Source organism: Ammodytes marinus (assembly GCF_949987685.1).
Source record: "Ammodytes marinus genome assembly, chromosome: 2".
Taxonomy (NCBI): Eukaryota; Metazoa; Chordata; class Actinopteri; order Uranoscopiformes; family Ammodytidae; genus Ammodytes; species Ammodytes marinus.
This window is the reverse complement of record NC_137231.1, coordinates 400,116-414,927: the sequence shown is the minus strand read 5'-3', so window position 1 is coordinate 414,927 and position 14,812 is coordinate 400,116.

Below are 14,812 nucleotides of genomic sequence, written 5' to 3'. Positions count from 1 at the left end.
GTTTGGTGTGTGCCGTGACGTCGGCCGACGTAGAGGTCGTCGGGCTTGTTTTTAAGGCCAGGACACACCAGCCCGATAATCGCCTGTCGGCCGCCGATTGATAATGTTCAATCGGCGGCCGACCGTCTTTCATTTGGAGCAATTTGATTGGTGGAGGGCTAGCGAATCAGTGAAGCCCGGAAGTGAGGCGGGTAGCACAAACAGCTAACAACAGCTAGCCATCGTTTTAATGTGTTCGTTTAGTTTTGAGAGTACTCACATGCATCAACCCTTGTTGACTGCTCGACACCATGCTCGACACTCTCTGCTAAAAATTGTGCTCTTATGGTCCATAAATATAAATACGTATTTCTATCTATGTTTATGCTCTAGAGAGATGTCCAATCATTTCCGGCTTTCGTATTTTTTCGGGCCACAATACAGATTAGCGCCACCTGCTGTTGTGGAGACATTACGTCCCGCGAGCGTACGGAAAATAAACAGTCGTCTCGGTGTGTTCTTTGGCCGCGACGGGAAGACTGGAGCTTCCTGAAACGGCCGACTCCATTTTTTGCGTAGTCGGAACATGTCGGACTGGTGTGTCCTGGCCTTTATTGGCCCGCGGCCGATTTTTAAAAATATAATGTAATATGGCCCTTTGAAAAAAAAAAAAATTTTTTTTTTTTTTTTTGCATTTCTTAGTTAACCCACTAGTGCAGGGGTGTCAAACACTGATTGATTGGCCCGTGGCACATTTTAAAAATATAATGTAATATGGCGCTTTTAATTTTTAAATAATTTAAATGCACTCATTATATTACAGAGAAATATGTCCCATAAAAGAAAAAGAGCAACAAGCCCATCCCAGAGGACCCTGCATAATATTTTATTTTAAATTAATATTATTATGGAAAATCTATGTGTCCTTCTCCAATAGCTTCTAATTCATCTGACACAGTCTCCATTTTTTTTTCATACAAAATTCTTCAGATTTAGCCTCTTAATTTCCCTCTCAAAGTGCACCAGATTCATGCATTTCACTTTAAAAACTTTAAAAAATCTCCCGGGTGGCCATACCCCCGGACCCCCCTAGGAGGGTCAGGACCTCGGCTGGATACTATTTTCACCCTGCTGGACATTGGACGCAAAGGCAGAAAACACTGAGTGTATCATTGGCATATAAACAAGAGGGGAAATGTGTCTGTTTAATGTGCAAGGAAAGTGTTGCCGTGAAGAAGGATTACAATTTACGAAGACACTATGTCAGAGCAGCTACATGTCCTGATAAATGTGTTATTTTTGCAAAGTGGCCCGGCCCTTCGTAGATTTTTCTGTATGTGTATGTGAAAAGTTACTTGTCAGAGCAAGTAACTTTTGTTCTACCATATTTTCAAACTAGCAGAACATCTGTCTACTGTAGCATGCAGTTACTAAATGATCTGTTTCCAGTGCTTTGATAATTGTTAGTGTTGCTCTTTAGTCGTTTTCACTTCCACTGTCTCAAGAGCAGCTGAGAATAGCTTGTCAAATTCTGAATTGGATGGGAGATTCCCATGGCTGACGTGAGTGGAGGTGGTTCAAAGGCAACATCCCATTTCATCCACATGCAAACATGAAACCTACGCTTGCCGGTCATCATAGGAGTTACAGAGAATGTAGTAATCGTTTATAAAACTGCATGATGACAGTGGGGTTGGATAACTCTAGAAAACTACAACTGAGGAGTAGTAAAACAAAGTTATGAGTTCACAAATACATTCACATGTTTAGTTCTGTAATTTTCCAACTTACATAAAATAGACAAAGTCAAAATGTTCATGGATAACCAATTAATGAGCATTAGGTTGGTGCACTGTCATTAGTCCTTGCTTGTGATTTCTATAAGGTCTTTTTAACAGGGATATGAAAAAGATGACCCTTAACATAGCCAGTGCTTTGCATGTGCTTGAGGGATCTGAGGTTGGTTTGGTCCCATGACAGTATGAACTGGATATGGTCCAGGTCCAGAGCTTGATGGTCTGTAGTGCAGCCAGTCCAGAAAACGATTCAGCAGCATTTCCTAAATGGGGAAAGATACATTCTGTTACAATAATGTCCACAACATTTTAGGTTACACAACCATGTGTCATATGAGTATGCATGTTTTAATTAAAATATCATTCCAGTACTGGCTCCTAGTATTCTTAGCATTATTGTGTGTAAAAGCAGGTCCAGCTGACAGCACCATAACAGTCAGGGGAGGCTTGTAGTACCTTTCTTTGACAGCTTGTGGTACGTTGTAAACTATGGATAACATAAAAATAAACAAAGTGATGCTAATCATGTTTTACCATGCTAAATTCTTATAATGGCAATCTCCCCTGAAGTGCATAATTATGAAACTCATCTGATCACAATACTTTGGCAATGTTACTGCAATTCTTTAACTACACCAAGCTCACAATACTATCACTTTAACCCTGTAACACCAGTTACTAGATACACAGGTGACCAACACATATTACTAAGAGTAAAACGTTTTTTTTAGAGGTAACTGCCCCACACATGTATAGCCTGCATTTAAATGACCATCTAATTAGTTGGCATATTGTTGTACTGTATTACAATTGAAATATTAGAGAAGCTTTGCCTGTCGCGGGTCGCGGCATGTCTGTGTGCTAAAAATGACGGCGACAAACTCAAATAATCATGCTTAAGGCCTTTGCACACCGGGCGCGACGCGAATAAACGCAACGTAAAAGCGAATGTTTTGAAATGTGAATTTTGTCGCGTCCCACTTTAGAAGCGACGTCCTAGAAAAATCGAACTCAGTTCGAAAAAATAAAAAACGCAAATTCGCGATGCGAAATGACGGCGCTGGTGTGGAGGCTTGTATTGACTCTGTATACGTTCGTTAATTAACGGATTAATCGCACGAATAAAACGCGCCTGGTGTGCAAAGGCCTTAAGTGTAACATGTCAGCTAGCTCGCTAAATAGCCTAGCAAGAAATGCTGATTACCCTCGCAGGTGACCAGCGCACAAAATACTGTATGATAGTATAATGGTGGGTCAGCATCACAACATACCTCTCTTATCACCGATACTCAGCTCTGCTAGTCTGCAGCCAGCTGCTTTCCTGCTCATTCACGAGGAACAATGTCCGACGAACTCGAGCCTGACGTTGAGCTCATGGACCTATAGAGTGTGGACAGCTTTTTTCTCCTCTGTTCGTGTGACAGGCCTCCAAATGAACCAATGAGGTGGCCGCCCCTAAACAAGCTCCTTTGATTGGTCAAGGGGGCCATGTGGTTCGCCCATAAATAGTATATAAAGGCTGCTCCGCGAGTTCGCCATCTGCTGGTGGACCTGTCTAACTGCGCCTAAAGTACAGAATTCAAAATACAGACCTCATTTTACAGGTCTCATTTTGCAGATCTCTGCGGCACGAATTGGACAATATTCTGTGAGCGCACAGGAAGCGATCCACAAATGCGCAGAGCCAGTTTCACATGTAGAAATGGTTCTGTAAATGTGTAAATAAGAGTTGACATGTCTTTTTTTGTGGTGAAACTATTTGCATTAAAAAAATAAAATAAAATTATGCAAAATTAAAATACACTTTTACAGCCTAAATTCTACATATTTGCAAATCACTTTTTCTTTGTGTGGATATAACTTTACAAAACACAATTACACACATACAAATTATTGCACTTCACATTTGTAAGGCTTGTTCTACAGATCTCGGTGGTAGAAGTTGGACTAAATTATGTAAAAATGTAATGTGGCTCACAAACTCACAGGAGGCAATCCACAAATATGCAAACCCCTTTTCACAAGCAGAAACAGATCCGTAAATGCGTAAATATGACTTTGTATTTTCAGAGTAAGTTCTACATATTTGCAAGTCAAAAATTACAGGTTTGTGGATAGTGAAATACGTGTGAATCATGATACACACTTGTCAATTGTCTTCTGTGCTTTTACAAAACTGTTTTGCTTTCACAGATATTAAAGTCCAATAAAATCTTCCATACAATCTCAGAAGACAACCTAGCTCTGAAATGAAACATTGTAGCCTTATTCGTACTGTCTTCTTTGGCTTCTTATTTGAAGTAGAGTGGACCCTGTTTAACACTACAAAGCATCAAAAAAAGATTTTCAACAAAAATATCATATGAATAGAATAGAATAGAATATATGTTTATTTCCATTTGCACAAGTAAAGAACAGCACAGTTACATTGGGATTCTTGTGCTTGAGTCAGCTTCTTCAATAAAAAAATGTATACTATTGATTTATAAATCCTCTTTTAATGTTCAACAACAGGTAGACACTGCCCCTCTGTGGTGTCACACACTATGAAGTTTTTTCTTTCTCTCATATCCAAGCTGCCTCTATGGCTTACTTCATACAGATAGCCTAAAGATGGCAGTGTTACCCAATACACATTCCCTGCTTTAGTTTGGCTTGTGTATGCCTTGTACAGATGTGCCTGTTACAGTGCCTAACACATTTACAGTTTTTCTCAGTTGCTTTGGTGCTTTTCTCAGATCAGAATGAAAATTCTCATAACTATTAGTTCAACCTCCGCAACATTTAATTTGAGCACATCATAGTAGATATTTCTCCTTCCTCTGAACAAATTACAAATGCTTTTGGACATGTATCAGTTGCTTTCATACAATTCTCTGCTGTTTTATAACATTGTCATTTGCTTATGTCATGTCAGTCAAAATGAACTATACTTATGGATGCTGAATAGTCGTTCCCAATAAAACTAATAGTCTTCATTTCATTGCTTGAGTCATTACATACAAAAATGTTGAACTAGTTATCAAATTCTGTCAAGCAAATGTTATACCTTTTCTTTATCATAGATACTTTCCTCGCTGCATTGCAAGGGATAATATCCGTTGTGATGTAGATGAAAATATGTGGCCAGACAGACAGGAAGGTCTGGATGTGCCAGAATGATTTACCTATGTTCAGTCACAATATGTCCTGTTATATTGTTCACATTTGTGCAGAGCTCTACCAAAAGGGTGTTTTTTTATGTTTGTTCTAAATAAGTGACTGAAATGTATTATTCTTTTGCACAATGCTGTAGAATTGCAAAGAGCATATACAGTAAAAATGTGAAACATACGTATTCAGTGTCTTGTACTCACTTACTCCCCTAACTACAGCAATGTGTAACTTTACTGTAGTTTTCAAATGGCTGTACAAGTAGTGTATAGTGCTGTCTTGAGCATTTTCAGGTAGTGTCACCGAGTTTGTGGATAGTGAAATACGTGTGAATCATGATACACACGTCAATTGTCTTCTGTGCTTTTACAAAACTGTTTTGCTTTCACAGATATTAAAGTCCAATACAATCTTCCATAAGAATGCAACATCAACAAACAGCACACAACTGTTGCCGCGTTAGCCAGCTAATTAAGACTAGCCATATTGCCACTGCATCTGACAAGATTACAGAACATGTATAAGGTTTTTACTCACCAGATAAGAGCGCTTAAGCCGTCCACAAATCGATAGGTTTTTCCAACAAACAAAAAAAGCAAGTCTGTGTAAAAATAGTAAAGTAATCGCTAGTTTTGCTCCTTTAAATGAAGTGCTTTCTCTCCATGGACCTATAATCTCTCTCGCGAACGGGTAGCCATCTTGAATTCACGGGAATATGAAAAGACCGCGCCTGAGCGTCGTGACGTCAATGACGTCAGACGTTGCGTCCCCCTGTACACTCAAAAGTTATAAACTAGAGATAATCCTTCACTCATAAACTTTGATGAATACAAAATTAAAACAACCTCAGAAGTAAAGAGAACTTAATAGTTTTATTGGTAACGCTTTATATTAAGGTTCTTGTTATAAGCCTTAGTTAATAGGTAATAAGGACCTTATAAGATGCTTATTAACATCAGTTTGTGTTAATAAGACTATATTTAAGTGTTAATAATAACACAATAAACGTGTTTACTGTGTGATTATAAGACTTTTATAAGCACTTATGAGAAACTTCTTAAGTATTTATTGATTGCTTAATAGCATTAATGAAAGTCTCATGAGTTTCTGATAGCTGTTAATAAAAGCGTTACAAACCCATTTATTGAGTCTTACTAACTTACCTATTATGTCATAGTTAAACCTTTAGGTGAACACACCTTTATTATTTGTTTATTAGCAGTTAACTATGTTCTAAGAACGATGCTTATTAAGGTTAATAAGTCCTTTATTAAACAGGTAATAATGCATTTTGAAGGTACCTGATCTAAAGCGAGAACAATGCTTATTAAGGCCAATAAGTCCTTTATTAAACAGGTAATAATGCATTTTGAAGGTACCTGATCTAAAGCGAGAACAATGCTTATTAAGGCCAATAAGACCTTTATTAAACAGGTAATAATGCATTTTGAAGGTACTGGATCTAAAGCGAGAACAATGCTTATTAAGGCCAATAAGTCCTTTATTAAACAGGTAATAATTCATTTTGAAGGTAACAGATCTGAAGCGAGAACAATGTTTATTAAGGTTAATAAGTCCTTTATTAAACAGGTAATAATGCATTTTGAAGGTACTGGATCTAAAGCGAGAACAATGCTTATTAAGGTTAATAAATCCTTTAACATACACTTTTTAACAGTTAATAAGTACTATATCTTGTCAAGGTGGATACAATGTGAATTAAAAAAAGCTACATGTAAATACAATGTTACAGAGGTGAAGCACAAAAACTTACTTTTAAAGAAAAAAAACACTTAACAACTGTGCAATTGTAAACATGTTTGTTTGTTTCCCAGAGCTTTCATGAACAACATTTTACTAAATGTAAAAAAATAAATACCTTTGTAAAATAAAAATGCTGCCTGACATCAATTCAAGTGTCCAATGATTAAGACTATTAATTTAAAATATTAAATGAATAAGAACAACAAAACAATTAAACGAGTAGAGCAAAAAAAACTTCCATCAAACAATAATAAAAAAAAAACTCTGTTGTAGGTAAAACAATATAAAATGACGTGGGGTTGTATGAGTTGCTTCTGCATATTGAATCTGTAACCTTATGGAGATGGCAATCCTCACTAGAGGAATTTGGGCGAGACGTTGCTGTATCAGAAGTCAGCATTATACTGTTGCAGATAGGACAAGCAGAAAACCACATACAACTATATAGATGCTAACCCAGTGGTTCTCAAACTTGTTTTGTCATTCCCCACTTTGGAGGTGGGAATATTTTCAAGTCCCACCGTTCCCCGATTGTGTCAACAAAATAGTAAGAAAATTGGTCAGTCTTAAGTTTAAAATGTATTGAAATAAAATCAAGTAATACAATTCAAAAATAGATAATTTAAAAAAAAAAGCCTTCTTCTGCTGGCCCCCTCTGCAACAGTATAATGCTGACTTCTGTTATACTTCCTCTTCCTCTTCCCATCGTCTGAGGAGGAGTCAGAGGAGTCAGACGACAACGGACTTGAGCCCCAGGGGAAGGTTGAGTCAGGCTGGTCTTTCTTGTTACTGTATAAAGACAACACAAAGAAACATTGATCACAATTAGACAGATAGCAGACAGCGATTTGGACATGGAATCTGCAAAAAGGGGTGCAGTATCAAAGTAAATTTAGTCTGTAATGGTGACAATTGTTGGAAAAAAGTAAATATTTTCTTTCATTCAGATAGTTGTCCCTTCAAGAAATCTCTCTCCGTTGTCAGGTCTTTTATTTTTACATCCTGGCATTCTAATTTATACCTGGCCAGCTCATGTTTATATTTCTGTAGACCCAGTTTGGCAGTTAGGACAATTTGGGCAGCATCTGGGTCAGCACAGAAATAACCATTCAGCATTAACACAACTGTTAATAGATACGTTTGGTTGCAGTTTTTATGATAGTGTAAGCTAAACGTTAGCTCAAAAAAGAAGCTCACCAAAGCTTCTGAAAGAAAGTAATGTAAGCTAGGCAAACAACTAGCAAGCTAGAACCAGCTAATGTTACTATAGCATTACATTCTTAAACTTACCAGAAGAGTCATCCTCCAGTTCGGACCTCACCCTCTTATTTTTCAGAGACCTGGTTTGGGGTGCTGACCGTGCTGACGACTCCGACATGTTCTCCTTACTTTCGTGAAACACTTTGTCAAGCATGGCCGTCAAGCTGGCGTCAAGCCATCAGCGACTTGCATACACGGAACTTCCGGTTTTACAACTACCTTCAAAATAAAAGCCCTTTAAGGATCTGATTTGAGGCACAAAACCGATCATACGAGTCATATTCATCATAGATTGTGAAAAATATACTACGTTCTCGGGGCATCTCATTTTAACACTCACTCAACATGTGTGCGCACACATAGAGGTGAAAGAATCACTTCAGAGCAAAAACAAATATATTGTGCACTCATTATGCTAGATGCCAAAAGACAACATTTTGGAAAGAGGGATGAAAATCAGTGACTTTAGCCAACTAAGATATGGCGCTGCAAACCAAACTCAGAAAACTCATTTTTGAAGGTACTTCAACAAGAAAAACATTAAAGCTAATCAAATACCTTCACCGCTCTAACATTGTATTTACATGTCGTTTTTCTAATTCTCATTGTATCCTCCTTGACAAGATATAGTACTTATTAACTGTTATTAAGTGTTTAATAAAGGACTTATTAACCTTAATAAGCATTGTTCATAGAGCATAGTTAACTGTTATTAATTGATTAATAAAGATGTGTTTACCTTCATAAAGCAACAAACAATGCTTAGTAAAGGTTTAACAATGACATAATAGGCAAGTTAGTAAGACTCAATAACTAGGTTTGTAACGCTTTTATTAACAGCTATCAGAAACTCATAAGACTTTTATTAATGATATTAAGCAATCAATTAATAGTTAAGAAGTGTCTTATAAGTGCTTACAAAAGTCTTATAATCACACTGTCAACATGTTTATTATGTTATTATTAACACTTATATATAGTCTTATTAACACAAATTAATGTTAATAAGCTAATAAGGTCTAATAAGGTCCTTATTACCTATTTACTAAGACTTATAACAAGAACCTTAATATAAAGCGTTACCGTTTTATTTTCACCTGACTTATTGGCTGGTTTTGATTTCTATACCCTAAATGTTATGAGTTAGTAGTTCGGGTTTACAGTGTAGGCCTACCAAAAGGGTGTTTTTTTTATGTTTGTTCTAAATAAGTGACTGAAGTGTACTTTTCTTTTGCACAAAAAAATGTGAAACATACGTATTCAGTGTCTTGTACTTACTTACTTACTTACTCCCCTAACTACAGCAATGTGTAACTTTACTGTAGTTTTAAAATGGCTGTACAAGTAATGTATAGTGCTGTCTTGAGCATTTTCAGGTAGTGTCACCGAGTTCTGACCTTTTTTTTGCATTGGAAAACACTGAGAGAATAAACTGTCATAATAAAAACATGACAAAGCCATTTGACTATCTTGTTCATAAATGATGGTGTCAAGACTTCTCATTTTGATGACACTGGCAGTTTCATTGACATGAATACTTGCTTTTGATGAATAGACTATCCATTTTGAGCAAGTGACGTACTTTTGCAGGTTATCCACTAGGTTTTGCAATTTGCACTAATTGTTTTCTTCTTCTTTCGTGTATCGTCTTCATATGTCCATCTTCGTGTCGTGTAGCCACTCCCTCGTCTCAGGTCCCACTTGGAAGAGGCCCTCCTCTGAAGGTGGTCTATGCCGGGGACAGGTGGTGATGATGTGGTCGGCAGTCTGCTCAGGCTCCCCGCACTCACACGCTGCACTGTCTGTTAGGCCCCACTTCTTCAAACTAATTGTTTTGAGAAATGCACTAACTGCTGTGCAAATGTTAATAGTGATGTGAGAAAAGCACCAAAGCGACTGAGAAAAACTGTTTGAGTATATATAGTCCTACTTTAACCTTCAATTTCCTCAAAATATTACAGAATCCACATTGTCTTTCAAAGGCGGAGTCAGTGATTGGAGAACACTTGTCAAAATATATTTTTGTCTAAATCAGTGAATATCTCCTCATGATCCACTACCTGTCCGTACTGTGTATGCACTGAAAGAAAATATGCTGTTGATACACAGCCTAGGGTCTGTAAACTGGTATGTAAACAAAGGGAGCCTAGGCTTTGTTTTAACACTGGATTTTTTTCACAAAGTACAGTCCCCATATATAAAGACTCCCTTTTTTACTGCTAATGGTGCAGATAGATGAATCCACACAAGCAGACAGGTGACAGAGGTAAGGGAACAAACAATGTGTTTGCATGAAGGATATTCTTGGGCCTTTTATGTGTGGCTGGTAATGGCTAGAAAGGGAGCGATAATGGGGTGTTGAAAATGAGGAAGTAAAATTATTCTTGAAAAAAGTATCAGGCGTAATTTAAGACTTTTTAAAATCTGAGTTGGGTCTTGGTGGGTAAATGTATATGATGTTGTTTTCATAAAATCAGCAGACAAAGTAGATAGATAGATAGACAGACAGACAGACAGACAGACAGACAGACAGACAGACAGATTGGTGGCCTGTGAACTGGAGGTGACAGTATGACTCTCAATGTAGCCTATAATAAAACTTGGGCTACAAAACTCAAAAACAAGCAGTTTTAAAAATGATTTATGACATGATTTTTGAAGCAAACAAGCCATTCATAGGCTGTACAGTAAGCTATAGTTCCTGTCAATAACTGTATTAATTTATTTAAAAAAAAGTTTTTTTCTCTTTTTCTTAACTCTGAATCACTTAACCTTTGTTGCATTTTTACACTTTTTTTGGATTAGGTTAAAATGGTATTAATAAGGTAATGACACTCTAAAATGCAAGACAGACCCACCAGGAGTAAAAACAAACAATGATTTCTGGTAAATTTAGTAGACGTCACTGGGTCTAGTAACCAAACGTATCTCTCCGCGCCGCAGCTGTCAATCACCACTAATCGACGTTCCAAAAACAACGGTCAGTTATATTGGACTTTGATCAAACTTTTCACCGCAAATATAGACATATTTCGACGACAAAACATTGGAATTAAACTATGAATGGTCACCGTCTCGTCAGAAGAGGAAAATAAAGCCGGAAAACTTCACTTCAGACCCTTCAGGTGAGCTTAAAAGTGTACTGTAGTGTACTGTAAGTGTACTGTAGGGATAATAAAGTGCACTCAATGTAAGTGCACTTACCTAAGTGTGCGATTTCAGACACAGCATTGGTTAAGTATCTAAAATGGTTCATATAATTATTTTTATTGACAGTGTGTGTGTGTGTGTGCGCGTGCGTTTATGACAAGCTGTCTTAACTTTTAATACGTTTTTTTTTTCATTTTTTGTCTCGGACAATTTTCTTGTCAAGTGAACCATGGAGACTGCTCATGCCAATGTTAACGCTGGTATCACAAATTGAAAGATTGTAGCACGCGCCACTATATTGAAACACTTTACAGATATCCACAACTACGTCATTATTCCTTGGTCAAATGACGTCACTTTCCCCAAATGTATTTTACATTAACATTTTTTAAACAAAACATGCAAGAATTAAAGCTCTCACACAGTAACATTCAACGTATGGTTCAATATGTATACAGGTTTTAAAAAAAATCTTCTGTAGATTTTATCTTTATTTTTTTTGAAGAAAATTAGAAAATGTAATACTTTTTATTTTAATGGAAGGTGGCAGATGGTTGTTATACTGATGTGTAAAGCTTCTGTTAGCAGTTCTATCATGGTAAACCCCCCATACAGCATGGATGTGTCTAAAAGCTTATGTAGTATATTCTGAGGGGTACATCATAAAAGGTGTTAGTTTGAGGAATAGAATGAATCTGCTGAGACAGGGTAAGTTGAGGTGGATGAAGTATTTTATTAGGATAAAATATCCCAGAGCCTGTGTCAGACCAGGCTGGCCATGCCCGGTTCGCCAATTCCATTATTCCAACCTACCTTCTGTCCGTGTGTGTGCTTCTTTTTAACCCCAAATGTGATGGCTGATTGGTCCGTTTCCCTCGCTAAGATCTGCCCTTAATCAGTCTGATTGGTGAATTTGAACTATCTGGACACTGCCTACTTTCTTACAGCATCATCTTCTGGCCTGCAAGGCCTGTCGCCAAGATGTCTGCTCATGTGCTTTTGCAGCAACACGGGTGGACAGTTGTCATAAATTAGCATTAGTTCTACACGTTTTCCTGAGTTTGTTTGAGTAAACTCAGATGCATCTCTAGTTCAGGCTCGTAAAAAGATACATACCTTGTACGTCCGGAGCGCTTGACCGCTACATGAACCGTTCTGGTCGCCCCATTGGCTCTTAAATCTTTCTAAAACATATACTAGCTGAACGTGATTTAACGGCTGTTTTTCCCTGCAGACCTATAACCTAACCAGCCAGCATTCCGGTCTCAACTTCACACACACACAAACAGAGAGGGTTCTTCTTCTGGTTTTCCTTCGTTAATTCTGCATGCAATTAAGCAATCTCCTGATTATCAGTAACCTTAGAATGTGTCATTACTAAATACACTACACTTACATTACAGTGCCAAAAAGCAAGTGTAGAGATTAAAATGGCTTGCCACGTTACTTTAGTCAGGAAAATGTAGGTAATCTCATGCTGAAATATATTATAGATAGATAGATAGATAGATAGATAGATAGATAGATAGATAGATAGATAGATAGATAGATAGATAGATAGATAGATAGATAGATAGATAGATAGATAGATAGATAGATAGATAGATAGATAGATCTCTCTCTATATATATTATAGATATATATATATATAGATAGATACTATAGGCTATATATATACAGTCATATGAAAAAGTTTGGGAACCCCTCTCAGCCGGCATTATAATTGACTCTGCTTTCACAAAAAAAAGATAAAAGTGGTATGTCTTTAATTTACCAGGAACAGCTAAGTACTGGGATGTTTTCCAAACAAAGATTTTTTGAAAACCAGTATTTAGTTTTATTAAATAAAATAAAATGTGAAAAACTGGCTGTGCAAAAATATAGGAACCCTTGTGGTTTTGTTGATTTTAATGCCTGTAACAGCATGTAAAACTGATGACTTTAAACACAAAGTTGGTTGGATTATGTTGTTAAGCCTTGAACCTCATATAAAGGTCTGTTTAATCATGAGAAAATGTATTTTAGGTGCCTAAATGCAAGTTGCACTTCTCTTTGACTCTCTGCTGAAGTGAGACAGAATGGGATCATCAAAACAGCTCCCAAAAGATCTGAAAAACAAAGAGTGTTCATTGTCATGGTTTAGGGGAAGGCTACAAGAAGCTTTCCCAAAGGTTTCAATTGTCAATTTCGACTGTAGGGAACGTTGTCAGGAAATGGAAGGACACAGGCATAGTGGCAGTTAAACCCAGGCATGGCAGACCAAGAAAAAAACAGGAGCGACATAGGTGGAGGATTGTGAGAATGGTTGCACACAACCCACAGATCACCTCCAAAGACCTGCAAGAACATCTGGCTGCAGATTGTGCATCTGTACATCGTTCAACAATTCAGCGCAATTTGCACCAAAACATCTGCTTTTTATAAAGACCAAATAACTTAATTTTTGTCTCATCAGTCCAAAGCATTTTCTTCCAATATGAAGCTGGCTTGTCTAAATGAGCTTTTGCATACTCCATGCAACTGTATCTGTGGCGTGGGCGCAGAAAGGGCTTCCTTCTCATCACCCGGCCATACAGATGTTTTGGTGCAAATTGCACTGAATTGTAGAACCATGTACAGATACACAATCTGCAGCCAGATGTTCTTGCAGGTCTTTGGAGGTGATCTTTGGGTTGTGTGCAACCATTCTCACAATCCGCCGCATATGCCGCTCTTGTACTTTTCTTGGTCTGCTAGACCTGGGTTTAACTGCAACTGTGCCTGTGTCCTTCCATTCCCTGACAACGTTCCTTACAGTAGAAATTGACAATTGAAACCTTTGGGAAAGCTTCTTGTAGCCTTCCCCTAAACCATGACAATGAATAATCTTTGTTTTTAAGATCTTTTGGGAGCTGTTTTGATGATCGCATTCTGTCTCCCTTCTGCAGAGAGTCAAAGAGAAGTGGAACTTGCATTTAGGCACCTAAAATACATTTTCTCATGATTAAACAGACAATTATATGAGGTTCAAGGCTTAACAACATAATCCAACCAATTTCGTGTTTAAAGTCCTCAGTTTTACATGCTGTTACAGGCATTAAAATCAACAAAACCACAAGGGTTCCCATATTTTTGCACAGCCAGTTTTTCACATTTTATTTAATTTCATAAAACTAAATACTGCTTTTCAAAAAATCTTTGTTTGGAAAACATCCCAGTACTTAGCTGTTCCTGGTAAATTAAAGACATACCACTTTTATCTTTTTTGTGTGAAAGCAGAGTCAATTATAATGCCGGCTGAGAGGGGTTCCCAAACTTTTTCATATGACTGTAGATAGATAGATAGATACTATATATATATATATATATATATATATATATATATATACAGTGTTTCCCAGCGCCGCTGCTGAGTGAACGTGCGCCGCTGCTATAAAAATCCTTCTCCTCCGCATTTTCTATTTTTTTTTTGGTACGTAGCTCCTTTTAAAAAACGGGCAGCACGTAACGTAAATTGCGCAGCACGCGGCACATCATCACGTAGTCAACATCAAAGAAGAAAAATAACCTAACAGCGAGTGCGGCAGTTGTTGGCAGTAGTAGCCTACACGGTTGCAAAGTTACAATAGCCTCGTTTGAGCAGGAGCCGTCTTGCTCAGACCCTCACAATTATGATGCGCGTCAGCAAAAATGGTTGCGTTCCGAATCGCATACTTTCTACTATGTAGAAA